The following is an 8,647-nucleotide window of genomic DNA, read 5'->3' as shown; positions in this document are numbered from 1 at the left end:
GAATCAGTAAATGCCGAAAAAGCTCCTGAACCTACCTTTTCAGCCTAAAGACAGGAAATAAATTTTTTTACTGAAGACAGATTCTTAATCAGCCCAGAGAAGGCACCAGAGGAATCTCCAAACTAGCCCTTATGTTTACCATTTACTATCCATAGACCAATTGCCCTTTGTTTTGTCAAATTTTCACAAATTTATTTATTTTTTCCTAAAAGGTATAAAAAGTTCCTGCTCTGGTCACTGCAAGGTTTGAGGGGCACGAAACAGGAGTCGGAGACCAAGACATGTTAAAGAGGAAGTTTATTCTGCACTAACGAGCGAGATTCGTTAAGGAGGAGGTAGAGAAACCAGGATTAGAAGAGGGGGAGGAGGAGAAGGAAGGACCCAGCCGGACTGCCTCGCAGACTGGGAGAGCAGCCTAGGAGAACAGCAACACGTGGAGCGGTGAAGACGCCTTTTGAGGGGAGGAACAGGAAGAGGTAGGGACCCAGGGCAGAATGGGAAGGGGTGGGCCCCAGGGCACTTGGCACATGCTGATTGGTGGTTGAATGTCTCGGGGATGTTCCAGCGCAGACGCAGGTTATGTCATAACTCTGCCCACCAGTTGGGGGGAGGGACGATCTATCAGTCACTTCTTTGGGCCTTTATTCTCTCATGAAGGTTCCCATCTACATGTACAAATTTAATAAAATTTGTACTTTTTTTTTTTTTGATTTGTCTTTGTCAGTTTAACTTTTAGAACCAGCCAGGGATCCAAAGACAAAGAAAACTTCTTCTTCCCCTACAGTTCATAGGAAGAATTTGAGTTTGATATCATAGACGTTTAGCACAAATGATGCCGTTTTAGGTCTACAGATTTGTTTGTTTTTTTAAACAATACCAAATGTAGGTTTAATACCTGATCTAATTTGAATTTCAACTTCTCCCATAAGCATAATCTTAATCAACCAGTATGGAATTTTCTGGTCAAGCCAAGTAAGGTAATCTGTCCAGTAAGCTCTCTCCATCCCCCATAGAAAGTAGAGACAATCTACATAATGAATCCCTTTCTCTTTCCTTCCCCCAAAGAAAAGTTGTTCCAGACCCAAAATAATCCTTTCTTTTCTTTCATTAATAGCTTTGATGCCCCATCCTGCTTCCTCTAAAACATTCCATTTTGTACAACCCCTCAGAACATCCTTCTAGTTGTTAGATGGGATACTGTCGGATTTATGAATTGCTTAATAAAGCCAATTAGGTCTTCAAATTTACTCCATTGAATTTTGTTTTTTAACAGATGGGAGGGATCACCATGAATTGGAGCTTACAGACTTCTCAATGATCATGGAACTAAAGTGAGATATAAACATAGGACAGTAGCAACAAGTTCGAAAGAAGTTCCAGTGGTTGAAATGTGTATGGTATATTCCTAGATCTGTAAGTGGCTAGGTATGACTGCTGTTAAGAGAAAAGTGAAGCGAATGATAGGAGATGAGGCCAGAGAGGTAAACAGAAGTCAGATTATGTAGGAGACTATGTGCTGTACTAAAGAAAGTTGATATTTCTTATAGAATATGCATCTAGTATACATGAAAAATTCCAAAATTTGGATGGCATAAACATGCTAGTGATCATGAAGGTCACAAATGTTGAAAATTGATTTTATACATTAGAGTTTTAGTTGCAAGCAAACAAGCAATTTGAGGTAACTTAAGGGGAAAAAAGTGTAAATGGTGGTGAGAGTAGGGTGGGGATTTATTGGAAGAATGTGGGAGAGATTATAATATGAAAAAATATAGCTGAGGAATTGGTCTTTGGAAATAGCTGAAACCCAATAAGCTTAGGTAAGCTGGAGATCAGGGCTTAATGGGCATAAACCCACTTCCTTTTTTTTTTTTTTTTAACCCTGCATCACTACTTGAAATTCAGACTCACAAAAGTTTACCCCACAAAAGTGTCTACATAAGAAACATCCAAAATGTGGAGAATTTTTATGCTTTTATTTGAGCCAAATTGACAACATATTGCTGCAACCTTCATGGCGGGAGTTTAGGATCTGAAGGAGGGGCCAATGCACAAATGAAAATGTTATACAAGAAATACGAATTTAGAAGGCATTGGGGGCCAAATGGAGCCTCTTTCTTGAAGAGACACACTGAAACCTGGCCTTATCTGCTTTTTATTCAGTTTAGATACACATCTTGCCCTCAGTAAAGCATGGTAAACAGGTAGCAGACAGACCATCTCTAAGGTCAGTAAAGATCAGTAAAGATTAGTAAGGCCTAGTAAACATTTACTTGGAGGCTATCAGGTCAGGAAATTGCTTTGAGCCACCACTATCTCAACACCAACAATCGGTGCTTAGCATCAGCCCTGCTAATGGTCAAGGTCCATCGGCCTTCCGCGTTCCTTGGTGCACTCTCATGATAGTATTGGAAAGCGGTGGCTTCCCAGAACATATGCCAGGGTAGCAAGATCTCAAATATCTGGAGAATAACAGCTTCCTTTATGCTTTTTAAATTAAGGAAGGAAAGTAAGGAAGAGCTGGGAGAAAACAAGGTTGGGATTGGATTAAAAATTATGTGCCCTCTTGAGAGTGGTTACTGCTTATTTCAAAGGTAGATACACACACGCACATACACACCAATGGACAGGGCTTACATAAGTCACTTTTTACTAAACAGTTAATGCCTGGGGCTGACTACCCACCATGACATGCCCAGTTAGGAATTTATGATCAGATCACCCTTTCAGTATACTCTCCATAGAATGCATTTTTTTTTTTTTTAAATCCACAAAGGGGTAATTTATACTTTGCTTTCAGGACTACTTCTTCGTGTGCTGTTTCTGAAATTAATTTTTAAGCCAAAGAGGCATAATTTAAGGTGGTATATTCTGCCCTTCTACAAGAGCGTCCAGTTAGCTTCACTTGACGTCATGATTATCACTTTGCTCTGTAGAGGAGATTGGAAACCTGGATGGACAGCCTCACCAAATTGCACATGGAAAGAGAAAGGATAATGCCCTAAGGAAAGTGAATATGCAGCTATCCAAATGGGGGTAAAATGGATATGAGAACGTTCAAGCAACAACACACGCTATTTATATTAAATACACTTAAATCCATTTTCTTCCTATACTGCTTTTAACCAACATCTTTTCACTATTTAATAAAAGCAACTTTTTTTCAATAAAAAAGGAAAATATCAAATTTAATTTAAATGTAATGAAAACTAGAAATTGTGTGGGGAAAAAATCAATGGAGCAAATCAACTCCTAACAAAAAGGGCTGCATTTTGGTTTATTGAAAGTGTTGAGTAAAAATAAAAGTGCCTGTTAGCTTAAGAATTTGTGAATTATGTGCAAATCAACTCATTTCAGAAGTAGAAGAATCCTTACAAGTCATTACATAAGTGAGTCATTTCTTTTTTTTTAAAATATATTTTTAAATATATATATATATTTTTAAATAAATCTTTATTCAGATTATTACAGTTGTTTCTCCTTTTTCCCCCCATAGCTCCCCTCCACCTGGTTCCCACCCCACCTTCTGCCCTTACCTCCCCCCCACTGTCCTCATCCATAGGTGTATGATTTTTGTCCAGTCTCTTCCTGAACGCCCCCATACCCCTTTCCCCCTGAGAATTATCAGTCCACTCCCTTTCTATGCCCCTGATTCTATTATATTCACCAGATTATTCTGTTCCTCAGGTTTTTAATTCACACTTGTTGATGGATATGTATTTGTTGTTCATAATTTTTATCTTTACTTTTTTCTTCTTCCTCTTCTTTAAGAATACCTTTCAGCATTTCATATAATACTGGTTTGGTGGTGATGAACTCCTTCAGCTTTTTCTTATCTGTGAAGCTCTTTATCTTCCCTTCAATCCTGAATGATAGCTTTGCTGGGTAGAGTAATCTTGGTTGTAGGTTCTTGCTATTAATCACTTTGAAAATTTCTTGCCACTCCCGTCTGGCCTGCATAGTTTCTGTTGAGAAATCAGCTGACAATCGTATGGGTGCTCCCTTGTAGGTAATTAACTGTTTTTCTCTTGCTGCTTTTAAGATTCTCTCTCTGTCTTTTGCTCTTGGCATTTTAATTATGATGTGTCTTGGTGTGGTCCTCTTTGGATTCCTTTTGTTTGGGGTTCTGTGCGCTTCCTGGACTTGTAAGTCTATTTCTTTCACCAGGTGGGGGAAGTTTTCAGTCATTATTTCTTCAAATAGGTTTTCAGTATCTTGCTCTCTCTCTTCTTCTGGCACCCCCATAATTCGGATGTTGGTATGCTTGAAGTTGTCCCAGAGGCTTCTTACACTATCTTCAACTTTTTGGATTTTTTTTTCTTTTTGCTTTTTCGGTTGAGTGTTTTTTGCTTCTTTGTATTTCAATTCTTTGACTTGGTTCTTGCATTCCTCTAGTCTGTTGTTGGGTCTCTGCATAATATTTTTTATTTAAGTCAGTGTATGTTTAATTTATAGTTGGTCCTTTTTCATATCTTCAAGGGTCTCATTATATTTATTGGCCTTTGCTAGGATATTCTTGAAAAGCCTTATAACCGTGGTTTTGAATTCTATATCCAGTCGTTTGTTTTCCTCCATTTCTTTCGTTTGTGATCTGCTTCTTTGATGCCACATTTTCACTGCTTCCCTGAGTTGGTAGGGTAGATTTGTATGCTAGGTTTCCTATATGGCCCAGTGGGTCGGCCTTCCCAGTTAACCTGAGGTGGACACACTTGGTGCACCCCTTTGTGGACTGTGTGTACAGCCTTGTTGTAGTTAAGTCTTGATTGTTGTTGGTATCACTGGGAGGAATTGACCTCCGGGCCAGTTGCCTGTGAGGATCAGCTGTGTCTACGCTGGGAGAAGTTCGGTGTTGGAGACAGCCTTATAGGATTAGACTTGCCAAATTGCAATAGCCTCTGTGCTCAGTTTGGATGGGGTGGAGTCTCAGGGCGGAGCAGACAGTCTTGGCTTCCAGTCAGCCTTGCCCTTGTGTGCGCGACTTCAGACCTCTGCCTTCCCCGGCTCCTGAGTCTCCGCCCGAGAGTCCATATTCCCCCCAGTAAGAGTGTGGGTCCCCAGGGGCTCGCCTGGAACTGGGGTTCAGTGCAGTCAGGTGCTTCCAACTCCCTTCTCCTAGGGAAAGCCTGTGGCAACCTCCGCAGCCTTTGTGCACACTGGCGCACGCACCTCCAGACCCCTACCCACCGGGGGTCCCCCGGGTCTCCCCGGGTCTCCAAGTCTCCGGGTGCCTTTCTCTCTACCTGACAGTCCAGATGCCCCCTGTATGAGCCTGGGTCCATGGGGTTTCACCCGGGACTGGGGTTCTGTGCAGTCAGAACTGGGGTTCAGTGCAATCGGGGGCTTCCTTCCCTCTTCCGCCATAGAAAGTCAGCCAGGCTCTCAGCCACTCTTCCTCTCTGCGTGCACAAAGACCCTTTGCCGTACCTCCAATTCTCTGTGAGCTTTTCTCTTTCCTTCTAGTTGTAGAATTTTGACTCAGCCAGCTTTCCTGTGGTTCTGGATGTTGTCCGTTCTGTCTTTTAGTTGTAGTTTTGAAATTGTTGTGCGAGGCAGCAGTTTAGGTGCTTACCTATGCCGCCATCTTGGTTTCTCTCCTAAGTGAGTCATTTCTTAATGTATGTATACAGATTTCTGTTTTGAATATCTCCTACCTTTAAAGATGTAATCATAAATTTTCCTAATTTCCACACAGGATATATTCTTTGTATCAGCCAACTCTCAAAGGAGGGGCAACTAGCGCAACACCATCTTCCCAGAGAAAAAGCATTAGAATATTTTGTTTTGTTGATTTATATATCTCTTTATTTGTTCCTCCATCCATTTCTATAGTAGGCACAGTTTCTTCCATATCTCCCAATATAATATTTAAAGGTGACCATAAGCATGTAATCTACCTCGAAGCTCTCTGTCATGTCTCATTTTCACATAATTTCGTGCATACAGGCTGAGCCTGATAAGATCTAAAACTCTTCTACAGTATTGGTAGTTTGTTGCTGGACCACATCATCTATCAGGTTTTTTTAATAAAAGCAACTTTTAAAGAGTTTTTTTTAGCCCCGACCGGTTTGGCTCAGTGGATAGAGCGTTGGCCTGCGGACTGGGGGGTCCCAGTTTCGATTCCGGTCAAGGGCATGTACCTTGGTTGCGGGCACATCCCCAGTGGGAGATGTGCGGGAGGCAGCTGATCGATGTTTCTCTCTCATTAATGTTTCTAACTCTCTATCCCTCTCCCTTCCTCTCTGTAAAAAATCAATAAAAAAATATATATTTTTAAAAAGAGTTTTTTAAATGAGGTATTTGTGAAAACTCACTGTAGGAAATCAGAAAATGTCACCTAAAAATATGTTACTACATTTTGAAACAGCACTTACCAAGTGAGAAAGACAATCAGTATTCTCCATATATGAATTGATAATTGATGAAGAACTACTGGGTTAACACTAATCTCTTGTGAGTTTGATTGGTATAGGTCATTATCACCCAGGTGTCTGCTCATCCCCAGGTGCACTGAAAAACTGCAAAGCTAAGGAACTGCCCTTGAGACATAATGACAAAGCTACATTTATTGGTTACTCATTGAGGCCTGAGATCCAGGTAGGTGTGCAGTCACCTAGTTGAAAATGTTAATACCATGGCCTTTTCTCTAATTGTTTCAAGGCTGAAGTCATTCAGTAATACAGGCGGCTAAAGAACACAAGGTAGGTGGGGGACTTAAAGATGGCGGCCAGCAGGACAGCACTGAGGCAGAGAGTGTGAGTGAGTGGATAAAAGGGGAGTGTGTGGATGTGTGTGGTGTGTGTATGTGTGACTGAGGTACAGTTGGATCCTGCAGGAGTCTCAGGGCCTGGCAGACTGGGCTGTCCTGGATGGGGAGCTCTTGCTACGGCTTCAGGCACTCATGGGGTGGCCGGTTCTGGCACAGAAACTATGCCTTCTTAAAGGGGAGAGAAGCTGTGACTAGCAACCCAGCCTCATCACCACCCAGACTGGCCTTAAACACCATTCAAGACCCTGCAGCCACTCTGGCCAAAGACCTGCTACCTAATCTGCAGACCTACAGACCGTGGGACTCCAGCCTCCCTCACTACAGGCTCCTGTGAGTCCCAGAGTGCATGCCCCTCCTGCCAAGCCCATGCTGCTTCAGCTGCAGACCTCGTGTGACTCAGCACCTGGCCACCTCGGTGAGTCTCAGGGTGTGCACCACTCCTGGCAGCTTCAGCCACAGACCCTGGGTGACCCACGCCTCGGCTCCTGGACCCATTGGCCTTGCAGTGGAAGAGAACCAATGCCATCTTGTAGAGGGAAACAATGGAGGCCAGAAGTTCAGCCACACCAACACCCAGACTGACCTTAGACACCATCTCCAGACCTGTGCGCATGGAGCTGCTTGCAACTATAACCAGCATGGAACCACCACCATGCCCCAGCAGTGAGCAGCGCAGTATCATGCTGCGCAACCCAGACATCTGCAGACAGTGCAGCCAGAGACACTCCTGAGCTATGCCTCCTTACCAGAGCAAAACCCAGGGGTACCTAACTCCTGCCGGATCCCCTATCCCAGTACAGAGGGCAGAACAGTGTGCTATCTGCCACCAGCATAGACATAGCCTTTGGGTTCCATCCCCCAGGACGACAGAGCTGTCACCCTGCACACTCCCTACCCTTGGCCCAGGTCAGAGCTGCTGGTGCAACCTGGTGTGCCCAGACACAGGCCATAAGACCATGCTGCATGTATGCTGCCAGAGGGTCCTAGGGTGCCATCCTGCCTTGGGTACCAGGGCCACACAGTAAATTGCATGCCAAAGGGCTCTGGACTCATAGGGAGTCGCACACCAGAGGAACTGTGTATGTGCCCACACCAACCCCAAGAATCTGAAGTGGATAACTAAGGGACCAGAACTGGGGGAAAAGGGGTACAACTCAGAGCAGATACAATAAAGATGTGAAACTCAAGCCAGACCCAGCCTCTGGTCTAGAGAGTCGTGGATCATTGAATTACTAAGGGCTTCAACCCCTTGGACCCCAAGAAGGGAGCCCAGGGCCAGAAAGAGACAGCAAAAAATGGGGAGACAAGGAAACAACTCCCAAAGTCAAGAAAAGGAGGAATCACCAGAAAAGGTACTAAATGAAATGGAGGCAAGCAATATGTCAGAGAAAGAATTCAGAGTAAGGGTCATATAGTTCCTAAACCTGCTGGTTGAGAAAATTACCAACATATGAGAATCAAGGAGAAGTGAAGACTTATATAGCAATAATAAAAAACACAATGGAATGTTTCAACAGTACACTAGAAGAAGCAGAAGACCGAATTAGCGAGTTAGAAGACAGGGTAGAAAAACACACTCAATCTGAACAGCAATTAGAGAAGAAAACTAGAAAGCAGGAGCAGAGCATAAGGGAGCTTTGGAACAACATGAAATGAAGTAAAATCCGTATGACAAGGGTGCCAGAAGGACAAGAAGACGAGCAAGGATTAGAAAACCTGCTTGAAGAAATAATGACAGAAAACTTCCCTGATTTGGGGAAGAAAAAAGTCACACAAACACAGAGTCCCAAACAAGATGAACCCAAAAAGACCCTTCATAATTACAATGGCAAATGATAATAACCAAGGGAGAATCTTAAGGGCTGCAAGAGAGAGAAAGAG

The 8,647-nt window shown here is 43.1% G+C and overlaps 1 pseudogene across 1 annotated transcript; it reads right to left on the bottom strand.

The window, feature by feature from the left end:
• Window positions 1–5,707: 5,707 nt before the first annotated feature.
• On the bottom strand, window positions 5,708–7,448 carry LOC308237240 (U6 snRNA-associated Sm-like protein LSm3; annotated as a pseudogene). Its single transcript has 2 exons — window positions 7,178–7,448; window positions 5,708–6,007 (listed from the first exon to the last, which is right to left on the bottom strand). The product of its transcript is annotated as a U6 snRNA-associated Sm-like protein LSm3 (transcript).
• Window positions 7,449–8,647: the final 1,199 nt, after the last annotated feature.

Source organism: Plecotus auritus (assembly GCF_963455305.1).
Source record: "Plecotus auritus genome assembly, chromosome: 1".
NCBI lineage: Eukaryota > Metazoa > Chordata > Mammalia > Chiroptera > Vespertilionidae > Plecotus > Plecotus auritus.
This window is presented reverse-complemented; position numbering and strand designations above follow the sequence as displayed.